The sequence below is a fragment of the Prenolepis imparis genome, unplaced genomic scaffold (genome assembly GCF_030444845.1).
Source record: "Prenolepis imparis isolate NDT839.2.m4 unplaced genomic scaffold, iyPreImpa1.0 SCAF_10, whole genome shotgun sequence".
Classification (NCBI taxonomy): Eukaryota; Metazoa; Arthropoda; class Insecta; order Hymenoptera; family Formicidae; genus Prenolepis; species Prenolepis imparis.
In genome coordinates, this window is record NW_028141168.1 from 476,205 (window position 1) to 486,176 (window position 9,972).

A 9,972-nucleotide genomic window follows, 5' to 3' on the forward strand; every position below is an offset into this window, starting at 1 on the left:
CTTACTATATAAATTTACTAGTAATTCTGTTGAAAGTTGTAATGCAATTATAAGTAAATTTATTGGTGGCAAGCGCGTTTATTATGCCATGAAAGGCTCTTATCAAACACGCGTTAAAGCAGCCGTATTGCAATGTAATACTTCGCAAGCCTTGAGTTCTGTTTGTCGTGCGATGGATAAAAAACCACCGAAACGAACAGAAATCATTGAAAATAGAAATATAAAAAAAAATTCCAACCAACTTCAACGAACACGTGCGGCGAAAGAATTAGGTCTCTCTGTTCGTACATCTAAATTTTCCGCTAAAATAACGGCTGATAAAAATTATGGACCAAATGTAGAACGGCCAGATATCGAAGGTAATATGTACGAACAGCTGAGACTTAATCATTATGAAATGTTATTAGAGCAACAACGTAATTATGCTGTATTGGAGTGTGCTACACGGGGTCAGCATGAAAACCCGGAGTGGCACAACATACGGCGAAATCTTCTCACTGCTTCAAACTTTGGAAAAGTTTGTAGCAGAAGAGAAACAACTTCGTGCCAAAATCTTGTGAAAGCAATTCTTTATCCTCCTCGATTGACGGGCGCGGCTGTTGAGTGGGGTAAAGAAAAAGAGATGATGGCACGAGAGCAATTGCAGGTGGAATTAGGGATAGAAATTAATAATTGTGGTATATTTATAGATGAAACTATCCCATATCTTGCCGCGACGCGTGACGGCATTGTCGAGACGATACTATCGTTGAGATTAAATGTCCTTATGCGGCGCGGCATGTGTCTCCTATCACTGCAATGCTCAATAAGATTTCACATATTTATAGAATATTTGATAAAACGGATGACACTCGAATGAATCAAAGACACGCGTACTACTTCCAAGTGCAGGGACAACTCCACATAACGCAAAGAAAGTATTGCATTTTTGCTGTGTGGACACCCTTTGGATTGAAGTACACGATTGTCGAGCGTGATGACAGATTTTGGGAAACAAAAATGTCAGCACTGTTTAAACGATTCTACGAGGACTGCTTGGTTGCTGAAATAATAGATAGTAGAGTAGCAAGAAATATGCCTATTCAGGAACTGCAATATGTCATCGAAGCACAAGCGGCTCGGAAAAATGACATAAAAGTGGAAAGTGTTATCGAAAGCACTACTACCACTACTACCACTGTTGCTATTCCAGAAATAGAGCAAGATGACGATTGCATTATAACTGATTACTCGAATGAAAAACGAGATGTAACTGAGGATGACATAAAAAGACTAAGAAAAATGTTAGATGATGTGATACCTTCTCTTTTATTAGTAAAGAATAATGTTTTGCCCATAGATAGTAAATTAAATGATGAATCGTTAGATTTATTATTACGCATTGTAAGAGAGACTTCTTGCTTTGAAACACAAAGTGTGTTATATTTAGAATACCCGCACATAAGTGAAGCTAGTCGTAGCAATAAAAGCTTACAAATTATTGGCGGAAATTGCACAGATCATTGGCGATGCATTTATTTTGATGGCACCAAACTTCACGTGTACGACAGCTTACCTGATACTACGTACGATAAATTGTATGCTAAAGAAAAAGAATATATTCGCCTTCGTTATCCCAAGATAAACGAATATGATATAATTTTCGAAGAAGTGCAAACACAACCGGATTGCACCTCTTGTGGAATTTTTCTCCGGCTTTCGCTACAATTGTAGCCTTGAAAGGAAATCCTTGTAATGAAAAATATTCCAGTGACATAAAATGCATGAGACGTCATTTAATTAAAATTCTAGAAAGCAACAAATTATTGCCTTTTCCGAATTAATATTTTTCATTATTTAACCCATCTTTGTAAGCTTTTATTGCTGCCATTATGCAAAAATAAACAATGATAAAATAAGATGGTAGAAGTTATCTGCAATCGGCATTGTATAGAACATATAGTAACATAAAAATCTCGGAGAGACGATAAAAGAATATTGGTTGCGTTCTCACGGGAATGGGCGTTGGAGGGGCCCATTCTATATTTTATATATGTAATATTAAATTTATTTATGACAATTAAATTTTATGTTATACTTTTGTTTTGAAAATAGTGCATTGCAAATTAGATCGCAATTTGAACTGAGGTGATTGCGTCGCAAAGTGTTAATATCAGATAGGTTTTGTTTTGCAATGTACTATTTTCAAAAATATTTAGTAATAGGTAGATGAAAATTAAACAAATTACAAGCTACAAGTATAGAAACACATAATAAATAAAGTTGCATGTAAAATAACAAGAAATATTTTATACAGTATACTTCCCATAATATGGTTGAGGTCACTTTGCGACGCAATCATTTAACTTAGTTTAAATTGCGATCCACTCGAATTATTTATTCGTGTTGTTTATTAAATATGTACAGAAACAATAGCAATTACATAAATTTAAATTTTTATTAACTTCAAATTATAGAAAAGATATTAGATATTTAAATGTATGTTTATATGTACATTGCTTGCTATTGTTTACTGTACATTGTATACATATTATTATATATCTTTATCCCATGAGATGAGTAATCGTACTGCATTTAAAACTTTAAAATAAAAAAGATCTCAAAAATAATACAATCAAATATATAATTAATAGAAGTTTGATTGCATTGGAAAAAATTGCATATATCATACTTTTACATTTCTTATTATTTATAAATAATAAATAAATAAATGTGATCTGATGTTCTAGATGTCGGCCAATAGAGCCAAGCACGAAAATTAATTTCTAATTTTTCGGAACAGTATCTCTTGATTTGAGATCACTGAGTTCCATTTGATTAATTATCAATTAACCTCGTACTTACAATGGAAAAAGAGGCGAGAAAAATATAGGTCCGAAAAGTCGCTGAAGCGGGAATTGAACCCGCGTCTTTCGCTTTCCGGGCGACTGCTCTTACCACTAAGCTATTCAGACCCTTTCGATCCTATATTTTTCATTTGCCTTCTAAATTAGATGTTTTTGTAAATAACGCCATGATTAGGCCCCGGCGTAAACTTAAGAAAATATATTTTTTATTTAATCGGCTCTCAATATTAATAAATAATAAATAAATAAATGTGATCTGATGTTCTAGATGTCGGCCAATAGAGCCAAGCGCGAAAATTAATTTCTAATTTTTCGGAACAGTATCTCTTGGTTTGAGATCACTGAGTTCCATTTGATTAATTATCAATTAACCTCGTACTTACAATGGAAAAACGCGCTTGGCTCTATTGGCCGACATCTAGAACATCAGATCACATTTATTTATTTATTATTTATTAATATTGAGAGCCGATTAAATAAAAAATATATTTTCTTATTATTTATATTATATTTTTATATTTATATTACATATTTTTTTCAATATTTTGTACTAAATATTTATATATAACGATTTTCGGGATAAGAATATGTAACAATATGTTGTAGCGCTTGTATTGTTGTGTTTCCGATAAGCGCAAAAAGTTATGATTTTATTATAAGTAATTGATATTTTAATATTATATAATTGACATTGTTTTCCTTGCAAATTTTATAATGAATAATTTATTTTATTATAATTATATTGGTATTAATCTATGTATGCAGCATAGAGTTGCTTGTTGTTGCAGATAGATTTGGAGAAGGGCGGATCACTTTCAATGAAGAGGCGTGGCATACCATTGAATCAACGCCATTATATTGCAGCAGGTAACGTATGCACAGTGGGGGTTTTAGTGAGTAAGAATCTCACACTATCCCGGAAAACCGGGGTGCCTTTTGAAGGTTTCCCCCACGTAAAAAAAAAAAAAAAAAAACAACGCTACTGCCATGTTAAAAGCTCTAGCCTCAATCAATTAATAATCCAATATAATAATCAACAATTATTTTTATATTATAGTATATAGTATATTTGAATATATAAAAATATTAAAAAATATTTTTTTTAATTGAGAAAAAGAATATTTTAAATATTAAAAAAATATTTTAAATATTCTTTTTAAAATAATCTTAAACAAATTTTTAAAAATTTTTTTATATATTCAAATACTTATTATTATATAAAAATAATTGTTGATTATATATATTCATTGGAATATTTTATTGATTGAAGCTTGAGCTTTATGGCACAAACTGAACGTCTTGTACATTGTCTGCATATAATATTTAACTTATTTATAAAATATATAATATATAAGTTTATATATATACACACAAACACAGATATGACAAGCGTTCTTGATTTTTTTTTCGATTATTGATGTTATATTGTATAATCTCTCTCTTATCTCTTTCTCTCTGCTACATAAATACTATTATAACGTGTAAGAACTTACGAGTAACGTATGATGGCTCAATGCAAGAATATTCAATCTCGTAGAAAACTTGAGTTCAAATATATCAATATCAATTTTTTTTATAATATATTGGAATATAGAAAAATCATAGAAATATATTTTTTAAGGCGATAAACTTCAAAATTTTTATATTGAAAATATTTTAATCATTTTACAATTACACACACTATATATATTAAATGCAAAATAATTCCGTAAATAAATTAATCAAGTAATAAATCAATTGCAGCTACACACACACACACACACACACACACACACACACACACACACACACACACACACACACACACACACACACACACAAATAGCTGGTATGTTGATTTTTATTATTAATTTTTTAAATTTATTTTCTGAATTATTTTGCATTTATATAGTGTGTGTAGTAAAATAATTAAAATATTTTCAAAAAAATGTTTAAATTAATCGCCGAAATATATTTTTTTAATAATTTTTCTATATTGCAATATATTATAAAAAAATTGATATTGATTTGAACTCTAGTTTACTGGGTGATACACTGAACATCCTTGCATTGAGCCATCATACATTACTCGACATAAGTTTTTTCACGTTATAAGTATTTATGGAGCAAATTATACAATAACATCAATAATCGAAAAGAAATGAAGAATAATCAACATATTCGTCAATCTATGATTGCTACAAGCTAATGATAATTTATATTCGTTCTCTTATTCTTGTCTCTCTATCACGCTGACTATACATAAAGTATCGATAAAAAAGTATAAGCAATAAATTGTCAAGTCTAAAGTACCCGTGTCTAACATATATTGTATACTAATTCACTCTCAATTATGCTACTGTTATTATTTATCATTAGACAATTATAAAACATACATATAATTTTTAGTAATATATATATATATATTTATATATAATATACGCACATATGTGCATAAGCATATATAAAATTTACAAAACGTGGGTGCTTATTAGCCTTGCTACGTTACTGCCTTCTGCTACGGAAGGCCAGAAAGCATTTTCAGGCCGTATCTCGCGTGTAGCATGAGCACGTGATCAGCACGGTAGAGGAACAAGGATAACGTGATAATCGATCCTTGTCTCTCTACCGTGCGTCCGCGTGAGCAATGCAATGGTGTGTGTACGTGTACATACATACACCACTACATAGAACCTGGGAGTTCGTTTCTCAGCGTGGCAACACTGAAATCGGAGTTTCGCGTTGTCACCGCGTGAGGTCTCCAACATCAATTCGGAGTTTGCCTGGGTCGCCTGCCGACCCTTAAGGCCAGTTATTTAATAATAGTTTAAAATTAGATCGAAGTTGAAACTATGTGCACATGTGTTCTGCGCAAAGTTTAAACTTCGATCTAACAATAAGTTTAAACTATTATTGAAAAACTGGCCCTTAATGTCTCTCTCGATTTGACATATCTTTTTTATTTATAATCAATACAATAAACATTTTCTTTATAGAATTCTAATTTGTAATCGTTAATTATACTACTGTTTTGTTACTAATATTGTTCCTATTATTAATATAACTTTATTAATTAAGCTTAGATTGGACCTTTTATACTACCAGAACGTTTAAATGCTCAAGAATATCTCAATTTCTTGCGAAATGATCTGCCAGATTTATTAATTCCGGCAGAGAATAATTCGGAAGATGTAGCATTAACTAGACGAGCTATGATATTCATGCATGATGGCGCACCTGCCCATTCTGCACGTAAGAAATTTTTACTATAAAAATGTTTATTGCATACAGTTTAGAAGAAATCAAAATTAGTTAAGATTGCTATCTCAGATTCAATATTATAGTCTACCCTTAAAGGTTAATTTTTATATCGTGCTTCATCAACACTAAAAATTTTAATAACAGTATTTATTACATACATGTGTATTGTGTATAATTTGTTTTCATAAAGAAAGTTTTATTAAATATATTAAAAGTAAAAACATACATTTTGCACTTAGAAGTTAGCATTGAAGTCTAATTATCTATTGAATCACTTTTAGTATTAATATCAATGAATTTATTCAAAGGTATCGTCCGCCGTTATCTTAATGAAAATTTTCCACAAGGATGGTTTGGAAAAGGTTCAATAACTCCGTGGCCTGCTCGATCTCCGGACTTCAACCCATGTGATTTTTATCTTTGGGGAGCGATTAAAGAAAAAGTGTTTTTAAATAACAACATCGAAACCGCAGACGAAATGGGAGAATTGGTATTCCACACTGTCCAAAGAATTGAACATCATCATATACAAAAAGCTACGCAAGACGTACAAAAAAGAGCAGAAATATGTATCGAAGTGGGAGGAACTCATTTCGAACAATTTCTTTAATTTTAGTTAAATAATTATTTTGTTAACACATAAGAATTATTTTTATTATGAAAATATTTATTTTTATTATAAATTTATTTTTTATTATAAATTTATATTTATTATAAATTAAATATTTATTTTTAAATCTTTATTTTTATTTTATTATTATATTTATATTATTATTTACTTTTCATTTTATTATTATAAATATGTTTAATTTTATTATAATTTATATTATTATTTATTTTTATTTTATTATTATACAAATGTTTATAATTATTATTTTATTGCGTAGTTTAATAGAATCTATCGAAATTGTGAAGATCGCTATCTCAGTTTCAATATTGTATTCTACTCTCAGGGCTTAATTTTTATATCATGTTCACACATCAAGACTAAAAATCTTAATAAAAGTAGTCATTACTACATACATATGTATTATAATGTTTTCATACATCAAGAAAGTTTTTTTTTGTTAAATATGTTAAAAATAAAAACATACTTTGCGCTTAAAATAAATTTAATATTTAAGTCCAATTATCGGAACTTTTAATATTAATTTCAATGAATCTTATTCAAAAGTATCATCTGCCATTACTTCGATAAAAATTTTGCTCAAGGATGGGAAGGATTCAGTACTAGTCCGTGGCCTGCTCGATCTCCGGACTACAACTCATGTGACCTTTCTCTTCAAAGAAAAAGTATTTCTAAACAAATATGGAGACAGCTAACGAGATGGAAAAATTAAATATTCCACACTGCCGAGAGTATCGAGAATAATCAAATTTTAAGAGCTACGCAAAACGTACAAAAAAGAGCAGAGACATGCTACATTCGCTTCGCCCCACTTTGTCTCGCTACTCTCCTATCCCGCGCTCCCCACCCAGTAGGCGGCGCCTACGCTGCCTTCCGTTGTAGCCACGCGCTGATTGGCAAACTTTAACAATTTATAGCGTAAAAAATAAAGCTCAGATAAAAAAATGGCTCAGGACTTTTCGATTTAGTTTGTTGTCCTGCACCTGATAGTGTGCTTCGTATGCGTTTGTTTAGTTACACCCTGTATATATCTTTTCGCAACTATACGGAAACAAGGGCATTTAAAATAACAACACCAAAACACAGGAACATTTGAAATTAACGTATTCTTTATTTACTCAATATAAAAACACCTATTGTTTGACAAATACAAATATTAAAAGAACATACATTATAAAAACAGCGATAATAACATCACGACTAAAAATAGATATACAAATGTTGCTGTGCAAATATAATACAACGGTTATTATATTCAAACTCTCTCGCGAGACCCTATCATTCGGAGACACGTGGAAATATTGTAACCGCCTGCTTCCGTAATCTGGGGGTAGCCCAGAGGTATATATACGCCGCTCGCAAGGGATGTTTATTATTATAAGAATTATTCTTCATCATTATAGCCAATATATCACTATAGTTATCATAATAGTCAAATTCATTATTATAAGAATTGTAATTCAGTAATAGTCATATTTATTATAGCCAATACATCATTCAGAATTGATTCATTATTATAAGAATTATAAATCATCATTATATATACATTCACTTCGTATCTACTTATTCTACTTCTACTTACACACATCTACTTAATATTCTTATACTTATACTAGAGTGTATAAAATAAATACTCATTATTCTTAACTATCTTACAAATTTATTCTACAAGTAACTTGCTGGAAACCTACAATCTATAGTAAGTATTAATCAAACTTATTATTATAATTATTCTCGAGCGCTACCTAACCATCTCTTAACTAATTACATTATAAATTAATTCATTATAATTAACGCAACGCTTTAACTATCAAATAACCAAAGTATCGCGACGGTACTAACAATTGTTTCACGATTCAAAAATAATATATATTTAACTCGACACAGAGTTTCACTACTTTTCGCTCTTCTCTCCATAATCTTCTTCATCGACCGCATAGTAGTAAAACTACGATCCCCCATTGGCACAGGTTTTCGAATCTGTAAAATAACCACAAGCTCAGACTGATATATAAGAAAAATAATTATTACTTAAGGAATTTTTATACTTATCTAATTATAATTCTGTCTTCTATCAAAAATTCATTCGTTACCGCGCGCCTCTCACAGGGCGTCGCACCGCTCCTATCCATTAGAGCGCCTCCGACAGGGCGAGCGATCCTTGACGATTCTTCCAGCTCTATACCCAATTCTCGGGGAGCGCCTCTACAAGGGTGAACTTCTGCCTATAGCCTCAAGGTCACGCCTCTCTCAGGGCGATAACCGCTTCCTTCTCTACCTGTAAATTAATAAAAGACAGTATTAGTTCATCTTATTGAAGAATAAATAAATTATTAATAAATAAAACCAACTGGTATATATATTTGAATATCGAGTTAGCACTATTTATTATCTCAAGCAATAATATAGTACTTAAGATTCACTACTTACATTTCCTTCCTTACGCACACGTACGTAAGCATACATGTTTATGTTGTCCTGCGACGTCGCGTTCTCTTCATAAGTCCTGACCACGCATGTTCTACCGCTCGGCCCGCGCGCCAGGCTTTCTATTGCGTACCTACATAGATCACGCCAGAACGCGTCAAAATCTCCCTCCAGGACTTAACACGCTCTCTCTTTCTCTTGTTATGCCCTTGTGAGGCACACGATAGTTATGGGATCGCTACCGAATTAGAACTAGGAAGCTCGGGAACGTCAGGGGGAATCTCACTTCCGTTTGTGGTTTCACAATAAATTTAATATAAATAGTCTGTTGTACAAAGTATGCTTACACAGTTGTTGCATAGATCACTTGTTCACAATCGTGTCGTCGTTTGTTATTAACGTAATGGCGCTTTACTACAGCTTGACTGGGACCTCGAGAGTTGTCTTAGGATCCTTTTTATATCTAATAATTGGGTTACCAGTCGCAAGCGAAGGAGGTTAATGGAACGCTTTGCTTGCGATTTTGGTAATTTCTTAATTCTTAATTAGCGCAGTGCTTACTCAGCGTTAGTCTCGTTTTTCTGATTTCGTATGCTTGTCGAAATTCTTATTGCGTCAGCGCTTTTGCAAGCATGCGTCTTACTTATTTTTGTGTAATATATACAAAAATAATAATAATTATATTATGTGATTTTAATAATTATAGTTATAGCTTTTAGGGCTATAACATCCCTCCCCCGTTAGAAAAGAAAACGGAGGCACGTAGTTTTCTTAGTCCTATAGCGATATTTACAATGCTTTACAATTTTCTTACTTCTAATATCGCGTGCT